This window comes from Silene latifolia, chromosome X (assembly GCF_048544455.1).
Source record: "Silene latifolia isolate original U9 population chromosome X, ASM4854445v1, whole genome shotgun sequence".
Classification (NCBI taxonomy): Eukaryota; Viridiplantae; Streptophyta; class Magnoliopsida; order Caryophyllales; family Caryophyllaceae; genus Silene; species Silene latifolia.
Genome location: NC_133537.1, coordinates 344,358,111 through 344,375,979, shown reverse-complemented (window position 1 = coordinate 344,375,979; position 17,869 = coordinate 344,358,111). Strand labels below are relative to the sequence as shown.

The following is a 17,869-nucleotide window of genomic DNA, read 5'->3' as shown; positions in this document are numbered from 1 at the left end:
CTCCTTAAATGACCTGGGACGCGTGATAAAAAAATCGGGAGAAAAAGAAACAGGGTCCGGTAGGACCTCCCAAACAGCTTAAATTGAAGTGTATAATACACGGTTTTTCGGGATTCTAGGATACTGGAACAAAATTTTCCGAAAAATCGCGCAGAAAGTTCATCGGGTCAGATGAATCGGCCACGCAAAATTTGAGTAGCAACGGAAGACATTTGGGGGTGTCGGTATGCCATAAACCAGCATTCGTCGAACCTCGGATAATCGTGAAAAATGTATCAATACTCTTTATCCGAGGCTGAAATCGAATAGGTTAACTCCTGAAATGACCTCGGACGCATGATAAAAAAACCGGGAGAAAAAGAAACAGGGTCCGGTACGACCTCCGAACGGCTCAAATTGAAGTATATAATACACGGTTTTTCAGGATTCCAGGGTACCTAAACAAAATTCTCCAGAAATCGCGCAGAAAGTTCCTTGGGTCAGATAAAGCGGCCACGCAAAATTTGAGTAGCAAAGGAAGACATTTGGGGGTGCCGGTATGCCATAAACTAGCATTCGTCGAACCTCGGATAATCGTGAAAAATATATTAATACTCGCTATCCGATGCTGAAGTCGAATCGTTTACCTCCTGAAATGACCTCGGGCGCGTGATTAAAAAAACCGGGAGAAAAAGAAACAGGGTCTGGTACGACCTCCCGAACGGCTCAAATTGAAGTGTATAATACACGGTTTTTCGGGATTCCAGGGTACCGAAACAAAATTCTCCGGAAATCGCGTAAAACGTTACTCGGGTCAGATAAAGCGGCCACGCAACATTTGAGTAGCAACGGAAGACATTTGGGGGTGCCGGTATGCCATAAACCAACATTCGTCGAACCTTAGATAATCGTTAAAAATGTATTAATACTCGTTATCCGAGGCTGAAATCGAATAGGTTAACTCCTGAAATGACCTCGGACGCGTGATAAAAAAACAGGGAGAAAAAGAAACAGGGTCCGGTACGACTTCCCAAACGGCCAAATTGAAGTAGGGTAACTCCGGAAGTAATCCGGAAATGTGGAAGAAAAACCGGGAGAAAAATAACATGGTCCGATACGACCTCTCGAACAACTCAAATTGAAGTTAAAATACACGGTTTTCAGGATTACCGAGTGCCAGAGAAAAAAAATGCCTTGAAATCGTACAGAGAGTCATGCTAAATAAAGCGACCGCACAAAATTTTATATTATAGATACGTGATAATTATATTGACATATTGTTTAAAATAGAGACATTTAGAAACCTTAATTCTACTTTCTGGAATCATGTTTGTAATCGACGAAACTAGTTGTATTCTCTATTCTATGTTGATTTAAAAGGTATCTGAGCACTCGGGAGTCCTGTAAACATAAAATGGCCCTATAGATAACCATTAAGCAAAACTGTATTTGAAAATAGATGAAAACCGCTTATTTTAAAGGTTATTTTCACGCTTTCGGGTCAACTCGGTCACGAAATAATTTTGAAATTTGGTTGCAATCTCTGTAAGACATATAATAATAACTCAGCGTATCCAAATTGACATATGGTTTGATGAAAAGACATTTAGAGATCTTAAGACTTTTTTCGCATCGTGTTAATTGTAGACGAAACAAGTTGTAATTTAGATTCTATGTTGTTTTAAAGTGGATCTGAAAATCCAATAGCCATTTATAGACAATGGTTTTATAAATAAGCGTTCAGAAAAAAATCTGTCCGGATTCAGATAATCAACAAATACCGCTGCCCCGGGAAAATATGTTTCGAAACTCGCAACGCAATCTCTAAGAGATATAAAAATGACACAAGGTAACTGAATTGGCATATTGTTTTAAATAGACATATAGAAAGCATAATCTTTCCTTTCCTGTGGTCGGTGCCGGTTATTTCAAGTTAGCTAAAAATACATGGTATAACTTATTTTTATGTTAACTCATTTTCAATAATTATTAATTTGAAATAGTTAAGTCTTAGTAAAGAGGTATTACATAAAATTATGTAAAAGGAATCTTCAATATAATCATATAAATGGGAAATAAGGGCACATTTCAGACAGAAAATTGTGTCAAGCTTATTCATTTTGTTTTGGTCCAAATCATTCGTGATATAGATTATTGTTCAACAAACAATTTGGGATTATTTTAGGGGAGGCTAGAGTCAACCCACTAACCATTTATCAAAACAAAACATTTTGTACTAAAAAAATGGAAAAACCAAGATAGATCTCATTCAAACTGCAATTCAACAAAACATTGACTCCAAACAACCCCACCTTCATAACAAATATGAAGATCACCACCTCCCCAAATTGCTTTCTCAGGTAATTCTAACTTCCACAAAGGATAGTTACAATGGGTTCTCTGGAATTCTTAAATTTCTGTAATTATAACTTAAGAAGTAGCAAATCAAAAAGGTAATGGAACGGTAAATAAGACGCCATTTGGGACATGTAATCGACCTATTATCCCCCCCTCCTTCCGCCTTTGTTGATGAGAAAAGAAATCTCTACCGCTGGGTAAGAGGCAAGAATGTTGCAAACAACATCTTGCCATCATGTTCAAATAAAAGTTACCTGGTTTCCCACTACCAATTACAAACATTAATTCACCGAAATTCAATACATAGGCGAGTTTTTTTCCTAAAAGTAAAGCTGCCAACTCATACTTGTTTAAATTCCTATTACCCTCTGACCCCCGCAAAATATTGAAGAGAAAAAATGGAAGCCGCTAACTACTATACTATGCTGAAAGGATTGTATATGAATGGGCTCGTTACGACAAAAACTACTTACCTATCTTGTTTCAAATTCACGGCCACAGGTTTGATATTTACACTCTGATCAAGCAGGCCGGAGTATAGGCTCTCTTCTCTGAAGGCTTCAACGGTATTGGTGACTCTAGTCAATGTACCAAGTATAGTTGTGCTTTAAATGCCTTACCCTAAAACTACATGTTCCAATTGATGTGTGACTGATAACCGTTGGAAGGTGGCCCCACTGAGTCGACTGGTCCAATTACTGGTTGAGACTGCTGGAGAAGTGGAAGACCGGGTGCTAAAGTGGGCATAGGTTGCAGGGTGTGATAAACAGCAAAGGGGCCTTGATGTCCTTGTGGAGGAAAGTGGCTTAAGAATGAGTTCAGTGGGAAGCTAGCTGGGTCCCGGCCTGGTGTAGGAAGCCAGACGGTTGAACCTTCACTCTGAAACAAAAACGGTACAAAAGCACAAGAGTTAGTCTTGTGTGAGATCATTGTACGAATATTACATATATTTAGCTTGTGGATTTCCTAACCCCAGAATCTTGATGAACCTTGAAGTAGACAGCTCAAGATCCCAGGGGTTGTCTAAATTCATCATGAAGATAAGCAAAATGCATGTGTCAACAAGGGCAGCGTAGTAAATAGCACCAAAACCTTTGACACTATGTGCAGTTAAACCCCGCAGCTATCAATTGAAGCAAATTAACCCCATAAGTTTAACTTGGTGTGAAATCAAACCTAATTGGCAATATACTGTCAACTGCTCACTGGAAAAGGGGACAGCTTTGGAGAAATGATTTACGTAATTTTGTTTTTAAATATACATTTATTCTTTATTAAAAAACATGGGTTTTGCCACCTCATTCTTTTCTTTCTTTCCTGTTCACCATGACGATCTTTATTCTCAATACTTCACTTCTCTAAAGGCTGTCCTCTACAGTACATCTTGTAGGTTTACTAAAATTTATAGGTTCTATGCTTTAGCACATGGGTAGCTGTCAGCTGACAAAATCAAGTAGTTCAAGCTTTTTAAAAGATGAGTGATGTTAGAGAAGAGATGTTGGAGCAGGCATATGAACTATGCATTGGGAGAGGATCAAAATGTTTGAGAGAAGACATAGAGGATCAAGATAATCGGTAATTGTAGTTCGCAGTCAGATTGCAGAGGGATAAAATACACAAGGCAACAAGTACTTCAATTTAATACAACAACAACAACATCAGAGCCTTAATCCCAAAATGATTCGGGGTCGGCTGACATGAATCATCCTTTAGAACCGTCCATAAGTGAACACACGCCTCAAAATGCGAAAAAAATAGAAAAGGGAAAAATGAACAACAGGGAGAGCGAAACATAATACAAAGTCAAGGTAAATTTATAGGTTTTAAAATCGAAGTCCGGATTTATAGGTTTTAGTAATCTAGCTCTAGCAAATCAACAATACAGATCCATTTCTGACAATAAAGTACTGTATTCATAAACCATTTCTTGACTTTCAATATAGCATGAGGCTCCTAACTAAACGAGACATGGTGAAGAAGTCAGAAACATATTCAGAAATAGAAAATAATTGATTAACCAAGCAGTAATATTAGAAACTTATATCAACAACTGATGAGAAACAATAAGACAAATAAAGAGGATCAATTGAGATTTGAGATTAGTGAAGAGATAATAAATGCGCCCACCAAATCCAGCCATTCCAACCGTTAGTTGTGTAACTTGAAAACTACTTTTGCCACACGTCACATGTCGATATAGCACTGCACGGCACTCTTTTCAACCCTAACTTAAGTTATTTTAAGACTTCTTGACACACTACTTTAGACCACAGACGTGGACTATATTAAAAGACTTGCACCTAAGTCTGGTAACTCGTAAGCTGTGAGCAATGCTCTGAAAACAGAACTTTGAACCCATTTATTTCTCTGACAATGATCAAATTTCAAACATCGAAGTGTTATCAAGTGTCCCCTAGAGAACTCTACCACATTAAATGCTCAAAGTCAAAATAATCATAGTCAAACTTAGTAAACACTTATACTAAAGAGCATAGCAGTTCAAAAAAACAATATAACTTCAGCTATTAAAAGAAACAAAAATTGACATACAAGAGAAATAGGAAAACCAACCTGCTGCCCTGAGTATATATAGTTGTCCTTAGAAACAGTAGGCATAAGATCTCCACTTGTGCTCGGAATTCCAGATGTCATAGCTGCCTGAGAAGAGTTGTAGACCCCATAACCAGCTGGCACTCCATTAGGAGCTTGATTTCCAGCATTGACTCCTGGTTTATAATGTGCAGAAGTAGTTTTTGTTGCTGCTGTAGCGGAGGGTGGAGGTAGAAACACATTGCTAGTTGGGGAGGAGGGGGAATGCAGTGTGGCCATAATATTGATGCATATTGGGTGGCACATAAAAAGGAGACAAGTAGTGGCCGTAAGGAATATGAATAGGAGGATAGGGTTGGCGAAATAAAGGAATTTGCTGTGGAGTCACAGATGCCTGCCCTACACCAGAAGACTGTGTTAGAGGCGGCGTTAATGATGGAGAAGAAACTGTTGCCGAACCTTCACTCTGCAATTTACAATAATAAGTCAGAACTTAGGATCAAACAGTTAAATGAGCCAAAATACATAGCTAGGCAGGTTATGACTATAACTAATAGTAACTGTTACCCTTTGTTTAAAGACAAGTTGAGGATGGAAAGGGAAGGGAGGGAATAATCTTTCCGTGTTTTGAAAGGATTTGACTTATAGGAAGGAAAATTAATCACTCCATTTCCCTCCCCACTTTGCTTCCCTCCAACCCAGCTTACTATCTAATCAACATTGCACCCAACTACTGTGATTTAAAGTTTTGAGGTTCTTATGTAATTGGTCAAACATCTGATCCATTTAAATCACATACAAAAGTTTGTAGATGGAAATTTAAAAATGTCACTTGTGAGAGACAAGGTGCTCCAACCCATTTACTTTTTAAGTGGAATTGTGTAAGTGTATCTAATTAGATATGGGACTATGACTCTATGAGCCAGAAATGTAAGGGACTTTCATCATGTCGAGCCTATATTTTCTAATATGCAAAGGACCTGACCAAATCACTCAAGGCTAAGGTCTTGAAGGCCTAATGATCTAATTATTTTTTTATATTAGGAAAAAACAGGTAAAGAGTAAATAACTAAATATTGAAACCATAAACTTGTAACAGAAGACTTGGAGGTACTTGGTAGCAAACAATTACAAAGAAGTCTAATTTCATTGACTACTTTAAAAATATATACTACGAATTGATGGACAAGGGTCAATATGAAGAAAAATCGGGAGATAAATTAACTAAAAGGGATAGACAAAAAAAGGGTCAGACTTTCTCCTTCCAAGTTTTTTAAGCTACGAAGCAGGGAACATTTTACTTGATAGGCTATGCAATGTCATCTTAAAGTACACACTTTTCAGAACGCAAAAGTGAACTGCACCTTTTATATAAACACCATCACATGAAGTATTATGATTACTTCCACTTGACATCCAAGGTGGGAATCTCATTACAGTGTAGAAGAAAAACTTGAAAAGAAGAGGAAGGAAGAGAACAACGAGCATAGGTGAATGCGGCTCCGCATATTACTAATTAGTCCTAGCTAGAACTTATGTTATACACACTCATAAAAAGCATATTGCTTTTATATCCCACAAAATACGATATATAATATCCTATAAATTTCAAGCAATCCATAACCCATGGTTCTGCAGAGCAACCCAAGTGACAGGTTTTCCAGACAAAATACGATATATAATACGTGTGACAGAATGAGGGCTTGTAGGCAAACCAAGTGACATGTTTTCCATACATTCCATTGTTTGACAAATAGAGGACATGTTGGTATCAAACATACATTACTCTCCAAAGACCCAAAACCCGTTGCCAGTAAGTCTGTAATTGACAGACTAAATTTAAGTCACGACCAAAATCAAGTAATAAGAATATATGATGCTAAGTCTTCCGCCACTAAGAAAGGCCTTCAACGTAAATCCTTTTAAAAGTAAAATAGAAGAGCTAAAAGACGAAAAAAACAGGATCAAAAAAGCTTGAAAATTGATGTAAGCTGCCCCCACTAAAACATACCAGCGAACTTGAGAGGTGAGCTTGAGACTCAAATCGTTCAGGTTGCAAAAGGGTATTCGCGAGCATGGGAGGCATGAAACCAAAGCTATAGCTAGGAGTAGTTTGAATGACTGGAAAGGGTGGGCCCACCGCAGGCAAACTACCGTCCTTCGGCTGACCATGATTATTATCAGAAGAGGAAACTTGGCTATCTATGGGATTTTCATCAGGCAAATCTGATTGGGGCTGTTTATTATCTGTGTGCTCTGCTTGCATTGCAGAAGATGCTGCATCTTTATCACTGCACGTAATTTCCATAAAGCAACAGACTCAGGAATCAGGATCAATAGTAATGCACAAGCAGCATAACTCCCAAGTATAGATACCCCTCATAGAAAAAGGGAAGACATTAGATAACCAGACGATCATAATGTAGCTCAACACATGGAACCACAGATGCACAGAAGCATTAGGGCAAACAAAAAAAATTGAGTACAATGTTGTCAATCAATATTATATGCAAGGAAACATAACATACTCATAAAGACAAATGAAACTCTACAACATTCACATGACTTGCAGATGGGAAGGGCAATGAACATGCCTTGTTGCCACGGCAATTTGTAAGTCTAATATAAACTCTAAATCTGAGACTTGATCTCCGAATTGGTAGTCACGGATTCACAGCCTAATCTGGATTGTCTTGCTACAAATACGACTATAAATGTGGCTAATACTACCTCAAAATGCAATCACAGCGTTTAAAATCTTGAAAATCTGGTCGAAATGCACTGTTGTGGCTGATAATACCATGAATCCAATAGCTTAATTTTGATTTCAACTTAGGAGACACTACAGGGATAGCTATAACATCTTTCACATATGCCACATCACTTCCCTTACATTTTCGTAAAGGTCTTGTTTATCATATACTCCCTCCGGACGATAATTTTCTTCCCATTTCTCTAATATATGTGAGGAGTATTATATTGAAATGGGAAAAAAATAGGTGTCCGGAGGGAATAATTTTTAACTAAGAAATACTCATTTCATGTCGTCAATCAAATTTGAAACAATACCGTAGCTATACTGACATATTAAAAAAGCCAAGATATTTTTCAAAATAAACTACTCTAAACAAAATCAGAAAAAAAAGTTGGCCAGCAGAGCAAGGTCAGAAAGAAAACTATGCTAATATTCACTGACCATAAAGACAAGTTTTCCATAGCTTTGCCAGGAGCTACATCCGCAGTAGAGTGTAAGTTCTCAATGTCTTCATTTTTTAGATGGTTTTCTTTGACTCCAAAACTTGCATTAATGCTACCAAAACTTAACGCATTCTTAACAGCATCTGGGACCTGAATGTGATCAGGAATGATGACATGTTGGCCCTGATAGAATCTCACCTTTACTAGTTTTGAGTTTCCGTCCTCCACACCTGAAATTTTTTGAATTATTTACAAACGAATCTTTTTCAACCAAAATCATTACACAGCTATTACCAGTCTATTTGAAAATCGTATTTAGACAAACCCATAACAAAACTATTCAGGAGTTCAATATAACATTTCATTAACTACCTGTGGCCCAAGTCCTAACACGCAAAGAACAAAAAAAATCCAGAAAAATCAAACTCAGCAATTATAACAGGCAAAGGTGGTTGTCTGGTAAACTATAAGGTTTCCTAATTAGGAGCTAAGCAGTTTTGACGCGAATATTTTTTTATCAAAGAGGACTTTTTGTCCACTGTCTATTATGTACAGCTCCATTAATTTTGACATGATTATTTTTTTAATCAAAGAGATTATAAATTTCTATCTTCAAATCAATCACAACATTGGCCTTCGAAAAACTACCATAACAAGAACCAGGTTTACCAAAGTATAAACACCTAAGCCACATGACGTTGACCTTGATCTCCGTAGTAGCTTGAGAAGGAAATCTATGGTGCCATACACTAGGAGCCAAAATCAAGAAAGTCTTGATTCAGAACCCAAATCACGTATATCCATATCCCACTGGATTACTAAACTGTTTCCACCTAGGAACTAAATCTTGGTTTGAGACTTGAAATTTTAAATTGGAGCCATGTTCTAATCTCGGATGTTGCGCCGTGAATGAGGTCAACACCACATTAAAACACGGTCAAAGTAACCCCTTAAAACCCTGATAGCTCGGTTGTTATTAGTGTCGCAGCCTAGATTCAATGCCATGGTTTGAACAACATAAACTTCACATGCAAGACACAGAGCACCAAATGTCACACAGCAACAGACAGCAGTTTCTAACTATCTGATCTCAATATAATCAGACATGAGAAGTCAGTAATATAATACACTAAAAAATTACTGAGACTGCAATTACCTTGCAGTGGGCCAACACCCCAAGGTGAGGAAGGCTTAACAACAGAGATTCTGTCAGTACCGTGATTATTCTCAGTCGCAGGCAAGTCTCTCAAAACATTTTCAGGTTTGTAAACTTCTGTCTGAACCATTGACGGGGATGTTGGAGATTTATCCACATTTCGAGAGTCAGATTGATTCGGATGACTATTGCTTGTAGAATCAGTCCTACCCAGACCAGAATCAACAGGTCCGTGAGCACTTGCTTCCTGTTTAGTGCCACCAACTGCCATAGGAATCAAGGAATCATCCAAGAGCAGTAGCACGGGATTTGAAGCAGAGGGAACATGTTCAGCACTAGCCCTGGGAGTTCTAGTTAATAAACTTTCAAAACTAGCACCTGTAGCTGTGGTATCTTTTCGATCGGGATTGAAATCATGCCCACCGCCTAGATTACCATTAGGCATCTTTACTAGCGCGTTCATCGGAACAGGCAATGGTCTGCAGAGAAGCCATAAAGACAAACTATATTCAAACTGTAGTAAAATAAATTATTAGTTAAGCAGTACGAAAATCCTCGCTGAACTTATCCAAATCCTAGAGTAGTCAAAGACTCACTATTCATTGATTTTGGACCGTGATGGCAAAAAACAAATGACTATTTGGTTGCCCTTATTTTTATTGTGAAGTGGCATTCATTCAATGCAATTATTGACGCATTTCATCAAGGGCCGTCCATAAACTGCTTCTCTGTTTGCTACGGGTACACATGCATCATCCAAACCCCCTCCCGGTCTCCTACCCCACTATTTGCGGAAGTCATTGACATACATTGTTGTTGTTGATGTAAAGAGGACCAAATGCACATTGAACTTATCCTTCTATTTGCTTGATTATCATATATCACTGTAAGCAAGAAGACACTTACTTCTCCACATGATGTGGCTGAACAGTATCTACTTTCTTTACAACAGGAGCAGGTGGGTTCCTCAAACCTTTTTCTCTAACTTCTTCCCCTCCATTTTCTTTCCTAGTGGAATTACTCAACCGACCTCCAGTATCTAAAACCGGAAAGCAAGTAAATATTAGTAACAAGCGCCGATCAAGATCAACAAGATATGTGAAATTGTGAACTAACAACCAATTTCTACTAGCATAGAATAACGGCAAGTGTTTACAAGATGCCAAAGAATGAAGCGTTACGGATAATACATGATGAATTAGTCGGTGTCATAATCAAGATGCATGATTCTTGCCCTACGAAACAGTATTGCTTATCCTCCACTATGAAGATGTAACAGAAGGGATAAAAGAAATAACAGAAAAAAATAAATAATAAATAATGAAACACAACAATGTATGATTGTACGGTCGTACCAATTTAATCATGGAACCCTTTTGAAAGAAATATCTTATCAATTAAAAACAATGGAACGTAAAGCATAAGAATTCAATATACTTCGCATGGAAACTCCAAATTAAATGAATAGTATTTTATTTATGTTCAGCGAGGAACTTTGTATAAGATAGGAATAACAAAGGCCGGCATGTTAATCAAAAGTTTAGGAATAGCAATATAGTATACAGGACTTGATCAACAAAACCCAAAAAAGATAGAGAGGTGAATATGCTTAAAATCACAGTGGATCATATCTACGAGCAAAAAAGTATATAAAATCACTCAGTGAGCTCGGTTGGTGGAGTTACAGTCAATGAATAATAGTGGTGAAAGTTTTGTAAGAGCCACAGTCAATACTTTAGCAAAATTTCAATTTCAAGTTTAAAAGAATCTATAAAACAGAACGGATTTTAACTGCACTAGGTTATAAAAAGTTTAAGAATTACCACTAGAGCTATACTGAGAAGAAGTGTTAACTCGAGCACCCCTAGGCCCTCGCACATGATGATTAGGTTTCCACCTAGAATCTTCACCTGGTCTGCTCTTCACAACCTGTGACAACACAGTAATAGTACTCCTAAGAGTTGGAGTAAAATGCCAACGCAGCATCAACAGAACATAGAACATAAAACAAAAACATGAATACATCCGATAGAAATCTGCAATCAAATATAAACTAATTCATTGGAAAAAATTCCGGTACTCCATCACGATCAGTTTAGTACATTGGAAAAAATACAATCACAGAACTATAAGCCAAGATTAACCGGGATCGTTATTGAAACAACGGAAAAAATGTTGCTTCACACGCACAATCGGGTGGAGCACACATGCCTTGACATCATTAGAGTTACAGTGAGTAGAATCCTAAAAGGTTTTGGGACAAGTCATATGCAAAATACCTCATTTTTCTTGCCGCGCTTACTTTTAACCTGGTGAAATGTATCTGCAGAAGCAGAAAACAACTATGTTCAACAAATGAGTGGATAAGCACATGAAATATCTCATCTTTCAGAAATTTGTAATTGCGGCACTAGAACTTTTCAACAAAGCAAATAACCCTAAAGTGAAATCGAAAAAACGACAAGGAAAACACCCTATTCCGCTACTATACGAATTAATACTCCCTCTGTCCCAATCATTTGTTTAGCTTTGATTAAATACTCCTCCTCACAATGAATAAAAGAGGTAAACAAATGATTAGGACGGAGGGAGTAGACGAATCGAGGAAACAATGTAGATAACAAGATATGCCCTTTTAACTTGAACATCAATAAAATTCATGACTTTAAACAACAGCCTTGAGAAATACAGGAAACTACGACAAACCCAAATCGAAAAAACACATAAATAAAGTAGAATAAAGTTCATCAAGTCATGAAAACCCCCAAAAAAAATGGGTAAATGAAAGTGAAAACAAAAGAAAAGGAAAAGAGAAGTAAGAAAAGAGAGAGAAGGAACCGAGATGAAGGAGGCGTTGAACAGTTTCATTAGGATCCATAGAACACTCCTTAAGCATAGCATAGATGTCATCTTGGCTGTGGTTTTTAGCGATCTCTTTGATGTTTAAGATAGTTTTTTTCATGCTGTTTGGGATCGAAACCCTAGAAGTTGAAGAAGAAACACCGCCATTGCTATTGCTCATTTTTGTGTGTTTGTGAGTGTCTGATTAAATCTGCTGCTGCCTGCCTGCCTTAATATTATTATTGTTGTTGTTTTCTTTTCTGAGCAGCTCACAGAGAGAGAAAGAGGAGGAGAGGTTACAATATGAGGAGGCTTTTATGTTTGAGGGCAATTTCTTTCCTCAGGTCAAATTTAGGGGTGTCTTTATACTCCCTTCTTTTAATTATTTACCTTTGTTTTTTTGTGTATTATTCATGATGGTGAGAAGAATTTTCAATACAACTTCTAATGTATAACATAAAATATAGTTATGCGAGTGCATTATAAATATCAATTTTTTATGATTTTTAATAATATGTAACTAAAGATATGAAGAAAATAAAACAAGCATGGCATACGTGCATAAAGCAAACGTAAACTATCATATGAAACGGAGGAAGTGTTTATCTTAAATCTAAAACATGTCAAATTGATAAATGTTAAGGAATGCCAAACTCTTGTTTTATTTAAGATAGTTTTGGCTCGCCTTTTATACCTAAAACTTATATAATTGTCTTGAGATGGTGCTCATTTATGGACGAATTTTACTCTTTCATTAATGTAAATGGCCATTATACCACTCTTATTTTAAAGACTTCATTTAACAAAATTATAAAAATAAAATAAATAAATAAAAGTAGTACATGGGACAACACTCTCTACCCAGCACCCCTACACTACCACCAACACCGGCACCACTGCCGGCGACGGACATCGTGCCTCACTCCAACGCCAGTGACTGACGTTGTGCCTCACCCCAACGCCGGCAACGGACTAAAACCAACCTTAATTTATGGGACAACCCTCTCCACCTCTACCCTGCCACCACCAGTAACACTGACACCAGTGTCGGCAACGGACGTCGTGCCACCACCATGCACTACCTGCCACGCCCACCCTAGCCACCCCAATTACCACTTATTGAGTTACACCCTAATTGTAAATTTAGTGTAATTGGATTTGTAACTAGCTCATTTTGGTATAAAAAATTTAATGTATTGTTGACGGAATTACAGTTATTACTTGTTTACTGGATGAATTAAGTCAATCATTGATGAATTTGGTAAGATATTGATTAATTTGTGAAAGAAAGAGAACAAGAGAAGAGAAGGGAGAATTTGTTTTTCTTGTTTTCTAAAGGGGCATGCAAATGGAAAACAAAAAAAAACTTAATGAAAGAGTAAAAGATGTCCATAAAGAGCCCAATCGATAAATGTTACTCTCTTATTTCATTTCTAAATGATTATATAAAATAATTACTTTTGAAACCGGAAAGACTAAGTTCCTTCTATCCACTTTATCTCATTATATTTATTTATTATTTGTGATTTTTTTCTTATCTATTTTTTTTTTTAAAGTGAAATATTGTGAACGTTTCGTAAACATTAAATTAGGTTATTTTGAGCAGATTTAGATCTTTTAAAGGATACTGTGATGACAGACTTTGGCCTCAATTACAATTTTACAATATGTTACTTCACCCACCAAATTGTAATCTGCAATAATCGATTTAACAATGAATTGACATTAGTATACTCTAAAATAAATATATTTCAGGTGATGATGTTCTTTACATGTTCGTATTTGTATTTACACATACAATCGTTTTTAAATCAAACTTAATCTTCTAATTACCACACACCTTTAATTATATCTATCGATTGAAGTATATAAGTCAAACTTGCTGACTTAATCTGTCATTTATAATCCGCTTCTACTATTATTTATTTTTCAATTACTAAACATGACCTTCAAATCAAATCAAATCCTCTATATACTAAAACAATAAAAATTTAAATGTTTTCCCTCAAAAATGCACCATCTAAATAAGGAAACAAATAAAATTACATTTTCTTTCATTAAACCTTTATTCTTTTATTAAAATTATAATCTTTTCACTAACATATAATATTTTCATGAAATTATAATTTTTTTTTATTTATCAAACGCCAAAATATAATCTTTAAATTAAAAAAAAATGTATGAACTCATAAGCTACAAATTGCTAAATATTTTATTGGTGTTATTATAAGAAAATGATTTAATTTATACTTACTTCGTATAAAGCAAACTATAACTATTATTATAATTAGTTTTATAGATCGATTATTTTCTCAATTCAAAGTACATGATCAAGGTGAAATTAAAAAACTAACGAGGTATCAATTAAATATAAGCAATGCATAAAAATTTATATATGTCGCGCATGCATTGCGCGGGATCTAAACTAGTATTGTTAATATTAGTGTTAGAACGAGTTCACTAAGTGGTTAAGTCACGAATAAATAATTTATAGTAGTTTTTAAGTTTTACGTGTGTATATGTAACATGTAATCCATCTTAATAAAAAAGGGACGAGAGACTTCGTAACTATGGTTGGTCGGATCTGGCGTTGTGGGGGAAAGAATGATCATAAATAATGGTTAGTACGATTGGAGTCAAATAATGATGGAGGATTTTCTGGATAGATTCGTGGGATCAGGATCGATCAAATTTTTATTCGACGTATAGTTATAGGATCAATTTTGGATTTTGATAACCATGGTTATGCCTCTTAATAATGGAACAATATATACCCTGAGGAAAAAAATATGATGTGCTTAAATAGTACTCTCTCTTATCAAACACAAATTCTTGTTTGTGACGCCACATATCCGTCACTCTTGAGTGACGGATACCATTTTACCTCACAAAGTACCCACTTTTTCTCTCTCTGCAACACTATTCATGTGGTCCCCTTTCTCCACTAACTCATTTTGTTACCATTTTAACTCACAAAATATCCGCCACAAATGGTAACCCATCACAAGGGAGGCCAATTGCTTATCAAATCTATTGGTAACCTCTATTTTTGGGTGGTCTTTGAGGCAACACTTTGACCGTATTTTTTTCATTTATATACGTTTTTTTTCTACAAAAAATATATCTTATAATAGACTTTTTCATTGGAAATCCAAAGATGTTTGTTTCGTCTTTCAAAGTTTCATGGTTTTTTCGAAATTTACGGTCAAAGTTTTCCAACTTTGACCTCAAAAATGTAAATGTTAAAATTTTCAAAGTTTGACCTCAAAAAACTAAATGTTACCAATGAATTGGGTAGGATTGTAGGAAGGAGCGGGTTTTTTCAGTACTTGAATATTTCGTTGTGATCCAAAGAAACAAGCATTATTTCATCAAGACAAACTTAATACGTAACTGAAATATGACCTCCTAAGTTTTTTTTAGACAAAGGTGTACTATTTTTATATACTGCATGATATTCGAGTACATACAAACCTGTTGCAAATCAAACTGAGGGCCAGTAGAGACCCCTAAACTACTAGAAACACAACTAACATAACTAATATTACAAACCAAATTATCAAAAACACAAACACAACGCTTTTTAAACGGGGGATGATGGTGAAATTGGATCGAGCCTTCCTCTTTTCTCTTGGAACCTGCAACCATCTTCAAAGCTCGTGTTCGGTAAACCTGCAAAAAATAGATGAACGACTAACTATCAACATAGACTTATTCTTTACTTTAGCTCGAACAGTGTCGTCAAAAACACTTCCCCACAACTCGGCTACATGCTCTAATTGAATGCAACCTCACGGCTGAGAAAACAAACTGACTTTGACATGACAAGGGGTTAGGACCGACCTTCCCAAGTTGGTAAAAAAAGGCGCCTTCAGTCAATGAAACTTTGCAAACCTTCTTAAAGTGATCGGAAATCTTATCTTGTGACAAACGAGGTCGATTAACTTCATGAGAATCAACTTCATCTTCATCAAAATTAACCAAATTACTAGGCGGACAAATGTCCACAATTGTATAATGATTCATGGGCGAAGGAGAAAAAGAGGGAACTACTGCTTCCCGTGAAGTTCTCGACATAGCAGAAGATTGTGTGAATAGGGGCCGAAGCTTCTTGTAAGCCCAAGATTTGGGACAGAAAAATTGCAGAGTCCTCCCAAGCTTCAAGTTTTCGTAATCCTTGAGAGAGTAAGACGATTTGGGATAAAGAAATTTTCTATACTTGGAGACTTGCCTTATTTAATTTGGTCTTAACTTCTATATATACATATTGAGCCAACATATTTGTTATTCCTAAAGGAGTTTTGTGGGAATTGAGTCATTTGCAAAAACTTTTTATGAGGTGGAAATTCTGAATTTATGAGGTTAAAAGAAGGTTTGATGGTAGTTGGGGGAACGATGAACCCTTTTTTTGGAATAAGGTTAAAAGAGGGTTTGATGGGTCAGGTAGTCTTGCTTGTGACGGGCTAATCCCGTCACAAGCTTGTGACCTCTCACAAAAAGGGAGAGGGGATAAGGTGGGGCACCCCCCATGTGCTTCCCACTCACCTTTCAATGGATACTTTGTGAGAGAAAACGGTATCCGTCACAAGCTTGTGACGGATATCGCCCGTCTTCAATGAGATTTTGTGTTGACGGGTAGTTGGGGGAAGGAGGATGTCAGAGTTAATGGGTTAGGGTTGATCACCGCGATCAAAATATGGGTTTTAAGATGATGGTAATTGGAAGCAGTGAGAATCCTCTATCACATTTTGTGTCTCATTATATGTGTCACATCACTTACCTTATAACACTTCAACAAGTTTATATATTTGTTGCAATATTTTATTTTGTAATAAGTAATGTGTCAAAAGGTAAGTAGAGTGACACACACAACAGGACACAAAAGTGGGACAGATAATCCTCATTGAATTGGAAAAGGGTGATGGTTGGTCATGTAACACGAAATGAAAAATTTAGTAGGTTTGTAACTTATGTTATATTTTATTTTAATTAAAAGATTACAATTTAGAGTTTGATTTTTAAAAAATTATAGTGTCACGAAGAGATTATATGTTAACGAAAGGATAAAAGTTTAATTAAAGAAAATCTAATCTCATTTGGGAATGCATTCTGGAGGAAAAAATATTTCAACTTTTTTAGAGGTTGTTTAGTTATCCTTTTCAAAACACATGAATTGTACATGGAATTTGCATAATTAATGTGTTGTTTGTTTGCCCAAAATGTCATGAATTAAAACTCAATACGAACTCCAATTCCTCCACCATGGAGGGAGTTGCTTAATTAACCCCTAGGTAAGTGAAAATTCCTGTGAAAGCTAACTCCCACATTCCAGGCAAACAACCAACTTTTTCCTAATTCACGTGAAATATATAATCATGTGAATTGCTACTTCTCTGGAGTTACAGATTCTTTAACGAACAAAACGAGCCTTCTCTTAATATATAAAAGATGTGTTATTTTCATAAAATTACCGAAAATTACCGAACAATATATCCGTCTTAAACACAAGATTAAGACATCCTCGGTACTAAAATTTTAATAATGTTTGAAAATTAGAATTAATTATTTATTAACTAGTGTAGATCCCGTGCAAATGCGCGGTAATATAGGCATTTTAATTTTTAGTATATTAGTTATAGATTTTAAATTTATATCTCGCAAATTTTTATAAAAAATAACTAATATCAAAATTAATCAAAAGAATTTAATAATTTCATGAATTATGTTTTTTATGAAAATATTTTAACTACATCAATTTTTTTTAAAAACGTCTTTTTAGGTCACGAA

At 36.0% G+C, this 17,869-nt stretch overlaps 1 pseudogene; it reads right to left on the bottom strand.

The window, feature by feature from the left end:
* Positions 1-2,531: 2,531 nt before the first annotated feature.
* LOC141619740 (GBF-interacting protein 1-like) lies at positions 2,532-12,417 on the bottom strand (annotated as a pseudogene).
* Between the last annotated feature and the right edge of the window lie 5,452 nt (positions 12,418-17,869).